Source organism: Marmota flaviventris, chromosome 6 (genome assembly GCF_047511675.1).
Source record: "Marmota flaviventris isolate mMarFla1 chromosome 6, mMarFla1.hap1, whole genome shotgun sequence".
Classification (NCBI taxonomy): Eukaryota; Metazoa; Chordata; class Mammalia; order Rodentia; family Sciuridae; genus Marmota; species Marmota flaviventris.
In genome coordinates, this window is record NC_092503.1 from 12,912,461 (window position 1) to 12,934,397 (window position 21,937).

Here is a 21,937-nt window from a genome sequence, read left to right on the forward strand (position 1 = left end):
ACATCTGTGCAGCACTTTGACCTTTACAAAGTAATATGTTGCCATTGTACCATTTGTTGCTCACAATAATTCTATAGAGAAAAGGCCAGTCTCTTCTTTGGGGAGATGAAGAAAACCAAGGCAATAAAATGTGATTGACTTGATCAAGGTCACAGGACTGATAAATAGCAGGTCTAGGACTAGAATTTGTATTATCAAATTATCAACAGTTCTGTATCTTTTTCCATTCAACTTTCAATTATATATAAAAATATATTATAGATGAATGTATATGAATGTATAAATGTATATTTGCAATATGTATCAAATAGATGTGTATATATGCATATATATATATATATATATACATACATACATATATATTTAAAATGCAGTTTATACACATCTGTGTACTTTTGGAGAATGGGAAGTGAAGAATAAAGGGAAGCTAATAAAACTCCCCTATGTATTTATGTACTGTCAATCTATAAAATCAGGGAATCATTTCAGATTGAGCCATTTCAGGGAGCTACCATCAAACCATGTGTGTGATAGCTAATTCTTTTGGGGCCTTTCTCAGCATCTCTGTGAAAGATTTACAACTTTCTCTCTGAAAATCAACTTTTCATCAAAAAGGATTTTGAAATATTTGAATCTACCTACAATCTAACAAACATGAATTTAAATTATGCATACAAGATGTTTATGCTTAGGGCACACTGTGTTTCTCATAGAGAAAGGGCAACTTTCATTTAAATGACTTTCACTTAAGAGATGTAGATAGTTACTGATTAAAATACCAGTAGCAAGCTGCAAATTCATTCCAGCTCTTAAACTAAAAAAAAAAAAAAAAAAGCCAAAGTAAATATTACAACTGTGAGAAACATGCTTACCTGCCCAAATACAAAGAATGCACTAAGAGACTCGAGGTACAATGAAAGCCAGATTTTTACTGACAGTCTTCCAAGATCTGGCATTGGAGGGCAGGCACACCCAGAGCAGTAACAGTCAGCATATGATCTCCTAGTGCACAAGATTCCTCATTGGCTGAGTGCCATGGGATGCTCAATTTTCCCGAGAATGCTGCCTAGGTTTTACTGTCTCCTATTGGGTTATTTAGAGAAATAGATCTTTAGTTGTCACCGTCACCCTTTGTTCTTTTCTAGTGGGAAGACCTTTTTGGGGTGAGTGCATCTTGGCACATAGGCGGTTTATCTCTGTTGTCAGGTTGCCCCCTGCCCCCCACCTCCTGTTTGTCAAGGGACTGTGAGTCTGTCACACTGTGGTGTTAACTGCTGGTAACCACTCTGTTCTACTTCCCCTTCCACTGTTTGTTTGTTTGTTTACATCCTCAGTAATTCTCCATTTAAGACCAAATACTACATGTTGGAAAGGGACTATGTTTTTTACGATTATACTGAGAATGTTTTTGAAAGGCAATATAAACTAGTTAATATTGTATCTATATTTTGAAATAGAACAATCTGGTGGGTTATTCAATTAACTGTATAGTTAGGAAAAAAAAAATCCCAAATCTCAAGGTCCTTTAGGATTATCATAAATGTGTATTTACTGACAGGAAATTTCCTAGTGGGAAACCATTCTCTTTGGAATAGCATGTTTGCAATACTATTTCTTTAATTATGGTTAAATCAGGTCTAAATTATGCTTGGTAATGCCTCTGCATTGATATGCAGAAGGCAGAGGCAACTTAGAGGAGGCAGTGTGCGTGGACATCTTTCTGTGGCTGAAGAATGGCTTCCCTCAGAAAACATCATTTTTAGGCAGAATTTAAGGAAGGAAGAAGTACAGAGAAGAACCGCAGGCACACAGAAGAGTCAAGGTCTGAGAGCTAATGTCTTTCCTGGGACTTGAGTAGGTTTGTGGTTTTAGAAAAATAACAAAGGGAGAAATTAAAGCATGGAATCGGTTGGTATCAGATGTAAGGGAGCTTGGATGTGAAGCAAAGAGAACAGACTTGTTCTGAATACATTCTAACATCTCTACATAGAGGAATAATGACATAGGATTGGAGTATTATGAATATCCAAAAGTCAGTATGAAAGAAGAGGAAGAGAGAAAGAGGAAGACAGTGTTTTATGTCTAAGTGAGAGAGGAGCCTGAAATACATGAAAAGAGAAAAACATATGAATTATGTAAGAGAAAAAAATTTTAAAAATTGAGTCTGTTGAAGCAAATGGATGGGTAATGATGGCAATCTTCATAATTATTTTTCAGGAAAATATACAAAAACAGATTGTGTAATCTCAAAGACCAGTTTTCTGCCGTCCTCACACATGCAAATGAGAGGTATCTTGGTGAATCTTGCATTATGACTTGAAAAGAAGGGGAAAAAATGTCCCCAGGGGACCCCTTTTATTATGTCAGAAAAAGGGAGAGTTCAGTTAAATTAAATTGGTGAATTCAGAGAAATGGAACAATTAGGAAAATTGAGTGAACATTAGCTCTAAACATTCTGATACAACAAAGAGCTATGAGAAATTGGAAGGCTATAATTTAGCAAGTGGTCATATTGTTAAAAAATGAGAGCAAAGATAAAAATACTAAGAAAGAGAAGGAAAATGAAAGATGGCAAATGCAGTGAAAGGTGGAACCTAATGAAATGTACGGAAGAAGACAGGAGAAGCAGGACACGTTTCCAAATTCAGAGCTGGTTTAGCTGATGCAGGATGCCTGTTCACATCACACCATCCAACACAGAAGATTAGGCTGAAAGAGATAAGCTTCCCTCCTCTATAGAAGAAGCACACTGCAATTCCCTCATGGGGTTCCTATCTCTCTCTTAGGCAGTTTCCTTCTAAGAAGGAACAGCACCTCCTGACAATCAAGGTCAGATGTTCACATCTTCCAGGTACACGTGCCTTGCCAGGTGTGTGACAGGCACTGGCCAGCCCTGGCCACTCCTCTGAAAATCTTCTTAGGACCCGCAGTGCTAAGGAAACATTCAATTCATCCTCACCAGTTACCATTTAAGATTTTTCTTTCTTAGTATGAAAATCACATTTTGAAAAGACTGTAGAAAAACTCCTCTGTACCGTTAAGTATGACAGATTTCAAGTCATTTTCCCCAAAACACTTTATTGATTTTAACATACCAGGCACTTTCAGCATGAGAAAAGTCATGAGTCCTTTCTCAAGTTGGCACTTACCCAAACGACCCTTTCCTTTTCTTCCATCATAGCACATTTTCTTTCATCCAATACTCCAGACTCTCGATAGGAAAAGCCAACTTTTTCTAAGACACAGAAGACTGAAAACTAGCATTGCTTTGTTTTAACGGATGCTCACATCACCTACTTCTACCCTGCCATCTGTGTATTTCATGAGTTGTTTCAAAGTCTACACTCAATCTAATGTTGTGGTCAGTGATTCTTTACAGGACGCATTTTGGAGGCAGGAGTTTTTGCAAGGCTAGTAATACTGCAGAGCTTTGCAGAGGCATTTTTTAACTTTTGTTTTATTAATATTCATTAATTATATACGTAATGGGGTGCAGTGTGAGAATACATAGGTTGACAGGGAGGCTGTCGACTCCTCTCTTCTGATTCTTCATGAAATAGATGATAAGTTCCTGTGAACTATAGCCCTCTCACAGTGCTGTGGAACACCAGGACGTACTCTTGTTGTCCAAGCGTGCTTCGATACTAATAGTGCCATTATCCAAACTCCCTTTATCACCTTCTGTCCCTCCTCCCCATATCCTCCAGTAATTGCGATTCTACAGTCTAGGTGACATCTTTTAGAGTATGTGGCATTTGTCTTTCTGTATCTGACTTATTTCACTTACTGTAATATCATCTAGTTCTATCCATTTTGCTACCAATGACAAGATTTTATGCTTCTTAATGGTTGAATGATATTAACTGTGTATATACACCACATTTTCTGTACCCTTTCATCAGTTGATGGACACCTATATAAACTCCATATCTTAGCTATTGTGAATAAATAGTGTGTCAATAAGCATGAAGCAGCAGGTGTCCCTTTGATATGCTGACTTTATTTTCTTAGAAGATATGATCAGTAGTAGGATTACTAGCTCATATGGCAGGTAGATCTAATTTTTAGGTTTTGGTTTCTATTTGTCATTGTTGATTGTTTTTATGTTTGTTTTTAGGAGTCTCCAGTTTGTTCTCAATAATGACTGTATTAATTTACATTCATAACAACACTGCATAAGAGTTTTAGGTGTGGTTATGGTAAATGCTGATGCAGTTTTTTTTCCACATCCTCACCAGCATTTGTTATCTATCTATCTATCTATCTATCTATCTATCTATCTATCTATCTATTTTGATAATAGTCATTTTAACTGGGTTGAGATGGTGTCTCATAATTTTGATTTACATTTTTATTATGGCTAATGAAATTGAGCATGTTTTCTTATATTTGTTAGTCATTTGTATTTCTTCTTGGGCAAGAGTCTGTTCAGATCATTTGTTCATTTTTTAGTTGGATTACTTGTTTCAGTTAAGTTTTTTAGGTTGTTTGCATACTCTGTTAATCTTTTGTCAAATGTATAGAGTTGTTGCAGTTCCCACCAAAATACCAGTGTCATTCTTCACAGAACTAGAAAAAAAATTCTAAAATTCATGTGGAAATGCAAAAGACTCCAAATAGACAAAAAAAAAATCTTAAACAGAATAAATTAAACTGGCATCAAAATACCTGATTTCAGAACATACTAGAGAGAGCCACAATAACCAAAAGAGCTTGGTACTGTCATTAACAAACAAACAAAAGTCAGACCAAGGATGAGAATAGAGATCCTAGAAATGAACTCATGAATCCTTACCTGACTGATTCTCAATGAAGGCACCCAAGAAACACAATGGAAAAAGCACAGCCTCTTTCATAAATGGTGATGGGGAAACGGCATACACATGTGCAGAAGATTGAACTTGACCCCTGTCTCCTGTACAAAAGTTAACTCAAAATGGATTAGAGAGCCAACTGCAATGCCTGAAACTATGAAACTAATCTGCCATATAGGGGAAACACTTCAAGATATCAACATAAGTAAAGATTTTTTTAACATGACCATAAAAGCATAGAAAACAAAAGCAAAAATAGACAAATAGTATTATGTCAAACTTGAAAATTTCTTCCCATCAAAGGAAGCCATAGATAGGATGAAGATACAACTTACATATAATATGGGAAAAAATATTAGCAAAACCATATTTAGTGGATTTGGGCCACCTGTAAAGTCAAACTTCTAAGAGATTCAGCAGTTGCATCTTCATAGTATTGCATCAGCATGTATCATAACCACACCTACAAATTAGGGAAAAAATTTTGAAGGAAAGTATTGGTGGTTTTCTTGCTTTTTGGCTTTCTGGAAATGAAAGTCAGTCTGTCCTCTAGTCTACCAGTCTGTCTTTCCTGTCTAATCCTTCAGAGTGGAATTTCTTTGTTTATATCCTAAAAACTTGAGAGGAGGAGGAATATAGATGATTGAGTTGACTAAAATAGATGCAGCACAAAACTAGTATTTGTGGTGCTTATGTCAACAACTTCATCTACTATAGAAGATCTATCCAGTGGTGAAAGAGGTGTGTTAAGGTCACCCAGAATTATTGTGTTGTAGTCAATTTTACTCTTGAACTTGAGAATAATTTGTTTGATGAACATAGATGCTCCATTGTTTGGGGCATATATATTTATAATTGTTATGTCTTTTTGGTGTATGGTTTCTTTGAGCAGTATGAAGTCTATGAGTCTAGCTTTGACTCAACTGTGAAATTGAATTTAGATAAATTCCTCACCACCACCTCCCCTCAAAAATGTTTGAGATATGTCTTGATAATGCCTGAAACTATGAAGCAAATCTGCCATATAGAGAAAACACTTCAAGATATGAACATAAAGAGTGATTTTATTATTATTATTTTTAATTTGTTATATATGACAGCAGAATGCTTTACAATTCATACTACACATATAGAGCACAATTTTTCACATTGCTGATTGCATTCAAAGAATATAAAAACTTTTTTTGCCTTCATACATGTACTTAGGGTAATGATGTCCATTTCATTCTACCATCATTTTTCCACTATGCCCCTTCCCTTCCCCTCCTACCCCTTTGCCCTATCTAGAGTGTGTCTAATCCTCCTATGTTCTCCCTCCAAATCCCACTATGAATCAGCCTTCTTATATCAGAGAAAACATTCAGCATTTTGTTTTCGGGGATTGGCTAACTTCACTTATCAGTATCTGTATCACTGTCCTCATTGACCTCTAAGAATTTTTTAATCTCCTTCTTTATGTCTTTTGCAACCCACTATTCATTCAGTAGGACTTTATTTACTCTCCAGGTGTTGGAGTAGTTTTTTTTTTTTTTTAATTTTAACATTGATTTCTAATTTCATTCCATTGTGATCTGATAGAACTCAGGTAGTACCTCTACTTTTTTGTGTTTACTAAGAGTTTCTTAGTGTCATATTTATAGTCTATTTTGGAGAAGGATCCATGTGTGACTGACAAGAATGTTTATTCACTCATTAAAGGATGATATATTCTACATATGTTAGTTAAGTTTAAGTTATTGATTGTATTACTGAGTTCTATAGTTCTATAGAAGATCTATCTAGTGGTGAAAGAGGTGTGTTAAGGTCACCCAGAATTATTGTGTTGTAGTCAATTTTACTCTTGAACTTGAGAATAATTTGTTGGATGAAAATAGATGCTCCATTGTTTGGGGCATATATATTTATAATTGTTATGTCTTTTTGGTGTACGGTTTCTTTGAGCAGTATGAAATGTCCTTCTTTATCCCTTTTCATTAACTTTAGCTTGAAGTCTACTTTATTTGATAAGAGGATGGAAAACCTTGCTTACTTCTGCAGTCCAAGTGAGTGGTATGATTTTCCCCAACATTTCACCTTCAGTCTGTGCATGTCTTTTCCTATGAGATGAGTCTCTTGGAGGCAGCATATTGTTGGGTCTTTTTTTTTTGGATCCAATCTGCTAGCCTATGTCTTTTGATTGGTGAGTTTAGGCCATTAATATTTAGGGTTATTATTGAGACATAACTTGTATTCCCAGACATTTTTATCTATCCTTGGTATTTAGCTTGACTTGATTTCTCCTTTGATTAGTTTTTACTTCAGTGTAAAACCTCCCTCTGCTGATTTTCAATGTTGTTTTTCATTTTCTGTTTATAGAATATTTTGGCGAGGATGTTCTGTAGTGCAGGTTTTCTAGGTGTAACTTCTTTTAACTTTTGTTTATCATGAAGGGTTTTTATTTTATCATCAAATCCAAAGCTTAATTTTGCTGGATACAAGATTCTTGGTTGGCATCTGTTTTCTTTCAGAGCCTGGTATATGTTGTTCCAGGATCTTTTAGCTTTCAGGGTCTGGGTTGAAAATCTGCATATAACCTAACTGGTTTCCCCCTATATGTAATCTGATTCCTTTCTCTTGTGGTTTTTAATATTCTCTCCTTATTCTATATGGTAGGCATTTTCATTATAATGTTACTTGGTGTGGATCTGTTGTGATTTTGTACATTTGGTGTCCTGTAAGCCACTTTAATTTGGTTTTTCAATTTGTTCTTCATGTTTGGAAAATTTTCTGATATTATTTCATTGAATAGATTGTTCATTCTTTTTGTTTAGAATCTTTATCTTCCTCTATCTCAATAACCTTAAATTTGATATTTTTATGCTATCCCATATTTCTTGAATGTTCTGCTTATGGTTTCTTACCATTTTCACTGTGTGGGCTACATTCTTTTCAAGATTACATGTTTTGTCTTCATTGTCTGAGGTCCTGCTTTCAAATGGTCTAATCTGTTGGTGCTGCCATCAATTGAACTTTTAATTTGGTTTATTGTTTCTTTAATTTCAAAGATTTCTGTTTAGTTTTTTTAATTATAAACTCTATCTCCCTATTGAAGTAATCTTTTGCTGCCTGTATTTGCTCTTTTTAAAAATGATCTTTTGCTGCCTGTATTTGCTTTCTTACTTCATCCTTTAACTCATAGAACATTCTAATTATGTGCATCCTGAACTTCTCTGTGTTTTCATCTGCTGTGCTGGCCATGGATTTTAATAATGTGGTGTCTTGATTTGTTTGGGGCATTTTCTTCCCTTGTCTTTTCATGTTGCTTATGTGTCTTCCCTTCTAGCACTGTGGATCTGAAGTTGTCACCGTTTTTACCCCATAGGCTTACAGTGCCCCTGTAGGGTTCCAATACCTCTCCTTGAGGGGAAGGACAATGTTAACAGATCCCAATATAAACAAACTACCATCTAAAAACAAATAGTTTTTATTAAGACATTTACAGTTTGGTCACCATGTACAGAAATAGTGAATTCAATTATTATCTACAATATAATCAGTAGATGTGTAAAAGGTTTTATAGTTTCTGACAGTGGACAAAGAACCAGAGTTGAACTGTAGGAAGATACACTGAGGAGGTATGAGATGAGGATGTAGAGTTTTTATATCTTAGGAAGTGTGAAAGAGAAATCTAAAGAAAAATGTTAGTAGCAGGAGAATAGAGAGGTAGTAATTTTGGGTAGACAAGTAAGAGAGAAGACAGTAGAGTACATAAACCAAACACACATATATATTAAGAAAAATTTAAAAATGTTAAAATAGTAAAAATTGGAAAGAAGAAAAGGATGTACAACACAACTCTAATATATAACGATTCAGTTATCTTAGTCCTCAATACCCTAATTCATGTTAAGTAGTTGATTTCATATATGTTGGGATTGTGAGGGCAGGAGAATAAAGAGGGAAAAGAAAGAAAAAAAATCTCAAAGGAAGAAACAAGAATGGTTTTTGTTGGAGATCAGTATATTTCCTGCTTCCCTTCTCATTCAATAGGTGGGGTTCTCTGTTCTTAGTTGGTATCTCCATCCTCATGATAGTGGGTGTTACTGGGGTGGGAGGGTTGGTCTTGGGTGCAGGGCACCTGGCTGTGGGGTATGGCACCCACCAGTCTGGTCAGGAGACTGCACCTCAAGGTTCTCCTTTGGGGTCTGCTCCTGTGATGTGGGGGCCGGGTTTTATCTCCTCATCTCACCTGTAGACCTCACAGTTTCTGCTCTCTAAATTAGTCTCACCCTGTCTCTTTCTACTTCCTACAGGGGTCTGTGTGTTGCACTCTGGTGGGTGCACACCTTTCTCAGAGGGCTGTTTTGTATTGGGAAGCTGGGTTAGCCGCTGCTGGGGGTTGGGGAGAAGTAGAAAAGCATAGGCACCTGGCTATCCCATGTTCCAAACTGGTAGTTGCCCCAACTAAAGATGGTGATGGGTGTGACCCAAGATGGAGGTAGCTGCTTTCAGCGATGGGGTGTCGGGTCTGGTGGGGGAACCAGGTGATGGCATTGTGCGATACATTCAGAGATGAGCTGAATGGCTGCACTGTTGTAGCTGTCAGCTTTCTTCAGAGCCTGTGATGTTCCCAGGTGCAGGCAGGCCACTGTGATAGGGGACTGTGGCAGTAGCGGCCGAGATTGAGGTGACGGGGGAGCCCCATGTTCACAGATGTGGGTCCACACAGGAGTGGCAACCAGAGTTCCTGCACGTGGGTAGCAGCTGAGTGTCCTGCATGTGAGCAGCATCTTGGAATTCTGCACTGGTGCTGATGCTGGTGATCCCTCTAAGGCACCCATGAGGCCTGTGTGGGTGAGTAGTCGGGAGTTCTATTCTAATGCCGAGGCCCAGGGCCCTGGGGGGGGCATGGTGGCTGTAATTTCCTCTGCAGGAACAGCTGTGGAGGAGTCCTCTATCACTCTCAGCAAAGCAGTATTCCCACTAATTAAGACCTAAGTCACAGAAGGACATAGAATGCTGCCTCTCTCTGGCCCGCCATCTTGGATCCCCAAGAATAAAATTTTTAACATGTTGTTTAAGCAAGGAAAGGAAACATCAGGATAGTTCAGTTTAAACAAAACATTGTTTTAGTTTTAAATGTAAAATTTTGTACATATTTTATAATCACAGATATTATGTACTATTAGTTTCATATTAGATTTTTCATAATTTAGCTACCTTCATCTTAAGAAAAAAATATTTTTCATAGTTTAGCTACCTTCATCTTAAGAAAAAAGGTTGAAAAAGGAGAAAAGAAATTTAAATTAAACAAATGTTTATTCTTAAAAAAGTGAGTGAAATATTATCTATTTTGAAAATTTTGGTGTTAAAAACAAACTAAACTGCTAACTTTGAAGTACTTACATTATAGTGAGGGGAACAGTAAAAGAAATAAGTTAAAATTTTGCTATATCAAGTGGTGATATTATAAGAAAAAAAGGCAGATTATAGAAAGGGCAAGTTTGGGTAGTGTTTGGAATGCATGTTGCTATGTTTCCACATTTCTTTTTATTGACATGTAATATATACCAATAAGGGGTCCCCTCTGAAATTTACAAGTATATTACTTGAATAGCTAATCATCATACAAAACATTTCTATGACCCTCATACATCTCCTGCTGCAATCAATTGTTGATCTGTTTTCTATCAGTATAAATTGATTTGCTTTTGGGGTCCTACTTCTTTCCCTCAGTATGTGTGTAAGTAGTTTGTAAAGTAACAAACTTTTTTGGTAGTTGTATTCCAATATGTGGATATACCATGTTTTTTATCCATTCAGTTTTTCTCATGCATTTACATTATTGTCAGTCTGGGGATGCTATGAACAAAACTCTCGTTTCAGTTTTTGCCTGAATGTATGTTTTCATTTCTCTTAAGTAAATATCTAGTATTGGAATTGCTGGATCATATGTTAGACTCATGTTTACATTAAGTAAAAAAAAAAACAAAACAAAACATGCTGACATGTTTTCCAAAGTGGATTTTTCTACAAGGGTGTCCTTTTGTCATGTTCCATGCTACCCAATCTGGTGGCTGAGTAGTGGTATCACATTATGGTTTCTATTTGCATTTTTCTGGTAACAAATGATGTTCAGCAATATTGCATGAGATTATAGGACATTTGTATAATTTACTCGTGGACTATGTCAAATTTTTTGCCCATTTCTAATTTAGCTTTTTGCATTCTGTTTATTGAGTTATAGTTTCTTTTTCCTGTTTTTGTTTTACATAGAGTTGATATAAGTTCTTGGCCATTTATATGTCTTAACGAATGTATTTTCCTGGTTTACCTATTCAGTTTTTAAATTTTATCTTTTTAAGAAAAAAATGCTTAATTTTAATGAAGTCTATAACATTTTTCATCAGTGGTTTGTGTTTTCATGTTCTGTATAAGAAATCTTTGCTTATCCCAAAAGTTGAAACTGTATTTTGCCATAAATTTTCTTCTAGAAGTTTCATTGTTTGGGCTTTTAGCCCAAACATATGAGTCTAACATATGATCTAGCAATTCCAATACTAGATATTAACTTAAGAGAAATGAAAACATACATTCGGGCAAAAACTGAAATGAGAGTTTTGTTCATAACATAGCCCAAACAATGAAACTTCTAGAAGAAAATTTATGGCAAAATACAGTATGTGTATGTATGTATGTATATATACACACACACACACACATTTGTAAAATACATATTAAATATATTTACATATAAGTCCATGGTCAATTTTTAAATAAAGCCCTTACAATCACTTCACCTTTCTGTGACATCATCACTTTCTCTTTCTAATGTACCATTGTGTACTCCATGATCCTGCCTATATCTACCTCACTTCTCTGCTTTGCTTTACATCTATGCTGCTTGGAAGTGTCTTCTATATCCTTGGATGATTTCCTTATTCCAGTAAGATCTTTATCTTCACTTTTTCACTAAAACCTCTCCCTGCCAAAGTCGCACTTACCAACTCTAATGGGCATTTTTCCGAGCACATCTTACCCTAATCCTCAGCATCATTGCACACAGTAATTACTTATTTGGCACTGCATTGTCCATTTTTCAAAAACCTTGATCTAGTTTAATACATAAAAGACTCCTTAGGCTCCGATAGTTACTATGTGTGATGTTCAAAAGTTATTTCACATCATTCACAAAATAATGAGGGATTTTAAGACAGCATATTTTTCTTTAAATACCATATCTCTTTCCCTAGCTTCACTAATCAAAGAAGGCCTTATTCTAAGGGTCCATTACTCGCGCCATTGTTCACTGCAAGCTGCCGGTTTCTCTCACAGCTCCAGCCTGTAGAGGGGGACCTCATTGCCAGTGTCTGCTTTAGATGCTCACCAGAGCTGTATGCCTCACTCACATCCAGTGCCCTGCAAGGGTTCACAACTTCCCACCTCAAGGCTCAAGATCATAGCCTCAGTCCACCTGATGAATCTTTACTGCACACTTCAAGCACTGAAGCAAACAAATATATCCACCATCTAAAATTATGAGTCATTACATTCCTGCAAGACTGACTTTGGAAATCAATATGGATTTAATGATGTTTAAGAATATAAGTTATGCCTTCCATGTTATGTGCGGATATTTTGCTTTTTTTTTTTCTTTTCTTTTTTCTTTTTTCACTGTGGAATACAGTATATGAAAATTGGAGCAGTTAATACACACATAAACATGTTTAGATTTAGCTATACATAATTGATGACCACCTTCAGGGTTACTTGATATTTAAATTGTCATAGAATCCATCACAAATGAGTTCAGCCTAATGGTATTCAAATTCAATACAACATTTTTTATTTGATTGAGATTCAAATTACAGGAGACATCATTCATATCAAAGCCAATTAGGAGCTTTGTGAAAACCATTTCAGGACATGCTGTTCCATCCAAAAGAACCCTGGTGGGCTACCTGGCAATGTGCCAAAGAGTAATTCAGAATTAGCACAATTGGGCCCTTATTATCTACTGTGTACAGTACTTATCGAAGGCTGAGGAGTATACAATACATTTACACCTTTAAAAATAAGTAACTTGGAATTTTGTTTCCTATTATGTTGTACCTCACACACATGCACACACATACATACACACAAAGATACCTTGAAAGTATCTCCTTTGAATAAGTATGTGGCTATAGTGGTCACTACTTTTTAAAATTTATATGAACATTAAGTTAATGTATGTGGGTGTAAGACTTTTCAATGTATGATACAAAGCTTAATATATTCCTAAATGAACATAAACAAACAGAAACATGGGGAAAAATCAAACAATGATCCTATTTGAGGATGTATTGTGAATACAGAAGGAAACAAGTGTATTGTATATGTGCTGGCTGTGTATTTCCCAGGATGTGGGAGAATGAAGGCTAATTAATAAAATATCTTTCGTGGTATAAAGAGCCTAGACGTACACACCAGATACTCTTATTTAAAAATTTATACTGGATTAGAGTAGTTATTTTCTTTTTAGAGATACAGTTTGACTAAAATCTGTAGTCTAGTCGGATAGCCAGAAAGGATGTGTGTTATTTTCATGGAGAACAAGCCATCTCGAAAATTGAAACTAAGTTGAAGTGAAGTAAGAGTGCCTCTGATTAATGCATTAACTAAGTAATTGACAAGAAAAACTAAATTGAGAATAGGTTGCAAAGGAGATGAGTGATAGATGGAGATTAGTCTATTAAAGTTTTAGTAAATAGTGACAGAGATTTTAAAGTTTAAAGTTTTAAAACTTGAAGAGTACAAATAATGAGATCCCATAAGATTGTATCTCAGTATGTGCTTTTACAGCAAGCGTTTTTTCTATGCAATGTTCTTTGAAATGAGGTGAAATAGGTAAGCTTTTGAATCAAACTTGCTGCCCTGGGTGCCTTTTTAAGACACTAAGAAGGCTTACAGAAAAAAAAAAGCTATTTAACTTTCTTAAATTAATTTTTAATAAATCATTTATGTTTGATAAAATTAGTGTCATGCAGAACATTTTTGAAAATTTTGTCATAAAAATTCTTTGTAAGTCTACTACTTTTCATGCTCTGATTTCAGATTGTAAAAAGCATAAATATTTAACCATCTGTTAAATGATAAATTGTAGGATGGGAATACAAAAGAACCTATCTTGCATGATAAAATGCAAGAAAAAAATCCTTTCATATCAACTGATTCAACCCAAATTCTCCTGAATCTCTGGAAAAATTAGCTATTTTATTCTCACAGCTCTCAAGGCAGTGTGTATGTACGTGTATTTGTTTTAAAATTAACACCATACATCAACCACGTTAAGAAAACAATGTATCCTAACAGTATTTAACTCATACTCTATCATTTCTACATAGATTGTGTTTCCTTCTGTTCCCTCTTTCAGAATTGATGACTATAATTAATTTTGTTTCATCATTGACTAGAATATTTTTAGAGATTTACTTCCTTTGTACTACTTATTTTTATAGCTTTATGGAGGGCTAATTCACATGTTATAAATCTTACTTATTTTAAGATTACTAAATTTAAATGAATTGTAATCGATGCATCGAGTTATGCCCTCATCATTGAATCCAGTTGTACCATAGTTCTGTCACACCCCCAAATTTCCCTCTTGATGATTTGCAGTAAATTCCTGTATCCGTCTCCAGGCCCAAGCAATCAGCAATCTGCTTCTGTCTCCACAGCTTTGTCTTCTCTATAAAATTTTGTATACATACAACAGGCAATGGGTGCTCTTTCATGTGTGGATTCTTTCTTGCTATGTGTTTTCGATATTCATCGATGATGAAGAATGACTCAGTGGGTTCATTCTTTTTGTATAGCATCCTACAGATATGACATATCTTATTTCTCTAGTAACCAGTTCATGGCACATATCCTATGTTCTTGCCTGATGTGAATAATCCACTTATGAACACCCATGTTACAAGCTGTGTCTGAGCATATGTTTTCATATTTCTTAGGTATGTAAAACGCGAAATCCTGGGTAATATGATAAGTGTTATGGAACAACTGGGAACACAAAAACTTCAACAAAAGAATGAATCTAGACCTAGATCTTACATCTTACACAGCACACACACTCACACACACACACACAAAAAAAAAAAAAACAACCCTCAAAATTCATTAGAGACCTCAATGTAAAATACAAACTGTGAAACTTCTTGAAGACAACATAAAAGGAAATTAAGGTGACTCTGGGTTCAGTTATGAGCTTTTCAATTTAACACTGTAAGCATAATATGATTAAGTTAAACTTTAATAATATTAAAGACTTCTGCTCTGCAGAATATATTGTCAAAAGTCAAAAGACAAGCAGTAGGGCTGAAGAACAGCTGAAAAAAAGATCTATTTAAAATGTACAGAAAACTCTTAAAATGCAATAATAAGAAAACAAAGATCTAATTTTTAAACAGGCAAAAGGAGGGCTAAGGAGGTGGTTCACTGGTAGAACACTTGGCTGGCGTGCATGTGGTCCTGAATTCAACTCCCGGCACTCCCAAAAAATAAAATAAATTAAATTAAGGTGAAACAGGCTGTTACATTTAAATAAAATAAAAATGGTCTAAAGATCTGAGCAACACCTCATTAAAGAAGATACTAAGATAGTTAATAGGCATATGCAAACATGCTCAGCATCATATATGGTAAGGAACTACAAATTAAAAAACAAGAACCTACCCATTAGAATGGCTAAAATAGTTCCAAAACATAGTTCTAAATGCTGACATGGATGTAGAAAAACAGAAACTCTCCTTGATTGCTCATGGAAATGTAGGTGCTGTAGGCAGTTTGGAAGACAGTTTGGAGGTTCTTGAAAAGATAAAAGAGAGTCTTATATTATCCAATATAAAAGTTCCTAAATATTCATCTGAATGAGTTGAAAACGTATCTACACAAATATATTCGTGTAAAGATTCATATCAGCTTTATTATAATTGTCCCTAAGTGTAGGTTCCCCAAAATATCCTTTGATTGGTGAACACAGAAAGGGTAGTACATCCAAAAAATAGAATAATATTCATCAATAAAAAGAAATGAACTAGCAAGCCACGAAAAGTAACGTAGGGGTTTTAAATGTATGTTAGTAAGTGAAAGAACCAGACAGAGAAGGCTACACACTCTGTATTCATAATTGTGAGATTGTGGAAAAAGTGAAAACATACAGTAAAAAGCTGAGTGGTTGCCAGGCATTTGGTGGGTGGAGATGATGAAAAGATGGAGCAGGGGAAGAAGGAATTTTAATTGCAGTGAAACTATTCTTCATGATACTGGATTGCTGGATATTTTGTCTTTAGCAAGACACACAAAATTATACAACACAATATATGAACCTTAATATAATTTATGGACTTCTGTTAATAATATATCAACATTGTTTAATCAATTGTAATAAAGTATAACACACCAATACAAGCTGTCAAAAAACAGGGAAATGGTGAGCAAAGAAGAACAAGAGGAGTATACAGGAATTTTGTACTATCTGTTGTTTCCATATCTTTTTTTACTAAAAACAAACCATTATTTTAAAACCATGTATGCAATAAATCAGATAGAACTTAAGAACTTATACAGCTAGTATGGATGAAAATGGTATGTTTTAATTAAAATTAAGGAAATTGCTATGAATGCCAGACTGAGATACTATGAAAAACTTAGAGTAAATCAAATGTACTTCAAATTTCCACTTAATATAGAATTTAACATGGATTGTGAATCCTTACCACAGACTGTACCCCTCACCCTGCTCTATGGGGTAGTATATTTGAGTGCTTCCTGGAAGAGATGTGGCTCCCCTTTATTACAAAGGGTTCTGGGTCCATAAACCAGCTCAAGTCTGAGAACTAAGAGGCCATGAGTCTATGTTTTCACGATTAAGGCTAGACTTTTGTTACTTGACCTGAAAGTTTTCTGCTTTCAAATATAATCAAGTAAGAATTTAGTTGGCTTCCTATCTGTTCTTCTTCTAGGAACACCATGATCAACTAACTAGCTAACAACATAGTTTTACACAAATCAGATGATTCTAGTGGTTCTTCTTCCTCTCATGTTCATTGTGGTAATTAAGTCTACCCCCCCCCTTTTTTTGACAGTTGAGTAGCAGTACTTGGCCCCCTGACAACCTAGGATCCAATTATTCCTATTGCATTTAAGTTTTCTAATTGGTTGCCCACAGTTCCCACTACAAAACCCAGATTAGAGAGAGAAGCAGTCATGGAGCTCTTCAGGATTCTGAAGCTTCCCTCACAAATCCATTTCCCAAATTAATGGTGAAAGTTATGTCTTCTGGACTCTCCCAGCTTGAATGAGTAGGTTTCATGTCACAAATCCACTCCTGTATTCTACCTCCCTAAGCCTTTTACTTCCTTCCTCTCTTGTAGACCAAGGGACGGTTGACATCGCTAACTCACAGTAGGCCACGTCTTGGTGCATGTTTTAGCCAGCCAACCAAACTGCTGGCACCTTTCCTAACTTCCCCTGCTGTAACAATGAATGAAGAATCTTTGCTTTGTAGGCCCATATTACTAAATTCTGCCTGATCAGAACTCAAGTTCCTTCTACCAGTATCCCATACTCTTGATGCCCATTCCCACTCATGAACCCAGAATTCTGTTTCTATAAATAGAAAACTTTCCATAAATAGAAGGGAGACCATCATCATTATACAAAATACATGTATGAAGATGTGGATTTGGAGTCAACATACCTTATATATAATCAGATATATGATAAATTATGGTATAATGGTGTATTAAGAATTGTAATGCAAAAATAAATAAATAAATATGTAAAATTAAACTCAAGTAGTTCTTTTGGAGAGCACCTCCTCATGGGACATACCTTGTAGAAAATGAGGTCTTATGTTTCATTTTCAGCAAACTGGGCTCTGTGGCCACAGGAGAGACAATTGTGGTGCAAGTCATATTTAGAAACTTTTAGGTCATCTATGTACTGTTGGGACCAAGACATGCACCTGGGAGCTTTTCTTTAATCACTTTGTCCACACCTCTAAGAGAAGCAAACCAGTGGCTTTATGTTTCTTGAAGTCCACAAATGTTCAAAAGTATCATGTATAGAGATACAAATTCCTCATATCTTATAAGTGACGAATTAGGAATATCAAGTGCATTTATTTTGTGTATCTCTATAGATAGTTCACACCATGAACTACCACTGCTGTCTGTATTATGAGAAGTAGATTCCTTAGAATATTTAGGACTAATTACATTAATTCCAGAAACACAAAAACTAAGCAAGGACACTCATCCTTAAATTTGTGTTCCTCTAAAAACATTCTTATCACTAAAATCTGTATTACTAAGGTTTTTTTTGAGATACATAAGCAACAGGGTGAATAGTTTAGATAGATAGATAGATAGATAGATAGATAGATAGATAGATAGATAGATAGATAGATCAATCTCTAAGATGGAGCTCCTAGGATTCTTGTAGCTTGGTGTACTCCAAGTCTGAAGGTCACAGAAGCAGAGAAGCCACACTGTGACTCTCAGTCTGAAGCCAAAGACCTTAGGGCTAAGAATGGAGGTATCATTATGGTAAATACTGGAGCACAGAGACTGGAAATTCTGACTTTCTAATGTCCACAGACAGGATGACCATAACCCAGCTCAAGATACATACAGACACCTTCCTCAGTTTCCATTCTCTCTATATCCCTAGCTAATTCAATAGCATCCACTCACATTGAGGGTGGATCTTCCCTAGCTAGACTACTCAGATTCACATGGTAATCTCTTCTGAAAACACCCTCACAGACACATCCAAAAATAATGCTTTACTAGGTCTCTAGGTATTCCTTAGTACAGTCAAGATAACACCCAAGATTAACATCACAGCTTGAAAATAAGGGTCTAATTTCATTTTTTTTTTTTGCATGTGAATATCCAGAATTCCCAGCATCATTTATCAAAGAGACAGTCCTTCCCCTTCTGAGTTCTTGGCACCTTTGTTGAAAATCAATTGGCTATAAATGTGTGAATTTATTTCTCAGCTCTCTGTTCTATCCCAAGATAATTTTCAATGGTATAACATTTTGTTTCCTGGTTACTCATTAGCAATAGATTCTCATTGTTTTTTTTAACTGTGAAGATAAATAGATTATTTTATCTTTCCATTTCCAAAGAACTCAATCTCCTCAATTGTTTACATCAAAAGTTTTCTCCAGCTATTTCATTTTAGACCATCTGAGGCATGTTTAAATGTCTTTCAAAAATCTCACTCCATAATCACTTTTTTCAGTTTTATTCCCATGAAATATATAAGCATAATATTAGACACCCAGGGGTATAGTAAAATTTGAAATATTATTTGAAGTATTAGTTTTATTCTCCGTAGGATATTCTAATGAACTAACAACATTTAGATGTAAAAAACTTTTTTTCATTAAAAACAGTTCCATGACAAATAACCACTGCAATGATAAATAAACATGAGTTATGATAACAAGGCTTGGGACTTCATTTCATCTAGCCATCAAAACTAATCAGGTTCTCCTGAAAGATTTTTATAACACCTGAGGTGATACAGCACCTTTAACTGCCTTGTGGTGATAGTCTTTGTATCTTTATGAATTGTACTAAGTGATAGCTCCTCTCAATGATTCTTTAATCCTCAGAGTTGAGGCAATAGGTAAATCAACTTTCTGTACTCTTTCTAGCTCTTTTCTTGAATGAAGTAAATGCTTAGCTAGAAGTAAATTGGAGGGCTATTTTATAGACTCTACCATCTTCAGTTACACTAGAAATACTTTAAAGATCCAAAAGGCATACATTTATTTATTTATTTATTTATTTATTTATTTATTTATTTATTTATACCAGGATTGAACTCAGGGGCACTCGACCATTGAGCCACATCCCCAAGCCTATTATTTTACTTAGAGACAGGGTCTCCCTGAGTTGCTTAGCGCCTCGCCATTGCTGAAGCTGGATTTGAACTCACGATTCTCCTATCTCAGTCTCCAAGTTGCTGGGATTACAGGCATGCATCACCACAACAGCAGAAAGATATACCCTACGGCCAATATAAGACTAGGAAGTGCCCCAGAGCAAATGTGTTTACAACCTTGCATTTCATGTAGCATTAGACAGGACTGAATGTTCTTCTGGAATAATCAGAACCAGGAGATCAAGGCTACAGAAGGGAAATGTTTGTTTCAGATAGTAGCACAGTTCCATATTCATCTAGTCAATTTGTATCAGGCATATTTCTAAAGCAAAGCATTGCCAGTCCTTCACCTGCATTCCAATTGCTTGCTCTTTAGAATATTTTTATACTAGAAGAGCACAGTGTGTTCTAAAATATTGTATATTGGGGTTGTGGGCTACCTCAGTAGTAGAGCATTTGTCTGGATTTGATCCCTAACTCTACACACACGTGTGTGTGTGTGTGTGTGTGTGTGTGTGCGAGCTTGTGTGTCTGTGTGTGTGTACAAGTAGAAATTTTATCTCAATGTTGTGTCTCACAAGTATATAAATTTACTGTTATTCAAATAAGTTCTTAGTTACTTTGGATCAGACTTTTTAATACTATATGTTTGAAAATTAACCAAAAATACATGTGTACATGTATGTGCAGGCTGTAAGTGCATTTTTAAATGACTCCAAATTTGTTAACTTAGATATAAGAGACAATTCCAAAGAACAGAAAGTCCAAGTTGAAAATAAAACATGTTAAGAGAGTAAGTAAATTTTTAAACATCTTCGTTGGACAAATGTAAAATTTATTAAAATTTATGGTCAAAGACTTGTAGTAAAAATGAAATTGAAACTCTCTAGCATCAAAATGAAAGAAATGATTGAGAAAAGGAAATCAAAATTAATTGAGCATCTCCTAAAAAGGAGCAGGGGCTCATGGCGGGCATCAAGGTGTCTAATTATCTGCACTTGAAGTGTGTCTTGTTTTCATTCTGGCACCAGATTCTGTGCCCTTGGTTTTCTGCTGGATTCTCCTATTTGATTCAGTGACTAAGCTGTTTTTAAAGCTGAATGATTAACAATATAATGTACCACTTTTTTTGTTTGTGTCAGGAAGTGACTAACTTCTTGAGCCTTTCAACCGTAAACATTGTGAAAAGCAATCCCTAGAAAATTTTATGTATTAAATTATGCATTTCTCCATTTGCAGATGAGATACACAATTTTGTGTCCTTGGAGGAAACCAGGTAAGTACAGAAAGCTCTATAACAAAATAATAAAGACAGGTAGAAAGAAAAAGATGCTTTATTATACATTTAACAGATTTAAGAGAAGAATATTAAATAGGAATTGGTTGAAATTTTCCAGACTTTATAATGCACATGAATTTTTATGTACAGGAGACAAAGTAGACCCTAAGTTCAATAAATAAATACAAATAATGTAATTCAGAGTCACATTATAATGAGAAGGAGAATAAAGGTCAATGCTAGAGAGAAAATGCAGCTTCACCATGAAGTATAGGTAACAAAACTGCAGGGAATATCTGAAAAGCAATAGTGGAAGCTAGAATATAGGGACATAGGAATGAAAAATATCCCACATACTCTTTACAAGACTGTCCCAGTTTCTTGAAAAATTCAGCACGCACTTCATTACAGCTCAGTATTTATGGCACTCTGGGACACTGATCCCAGGAAATTGAAAACTTACGTTCACACAACTTCTTGTATATATATTTTCAGACAAACTTTATGTTTACTATCCAACACTAGATACAACCACAATGCCTTTCACAGGGTGAATGGTTATATCTACACCATGAAATACCATCCAGCTATGAAAAGGAATATCCTACTGGCACATTCAATAATTTGGATGGAACTGAACAAAAATATGGTGAGTGAAAAAGTCAATTTCAAAAGATGAGGTTGTGTGACATTATTTATATAACATTCTTGAAACAACAAAATTATAGAGACTGAAGGCCACTAATAGAGAATTGAATTGTAGTTATTAAGAAGGAAGGCAGAGATGGCAGTGGTTATTAAAGGTATCAAAGAGGTCTTTATGGTAGAACAATTCTGCATCTTGATTGTATTGATGGGTTTAAACTACAGATATGTTAATTGCATATACATAAGTGAGCATGTAAAATAGCTGAAACCT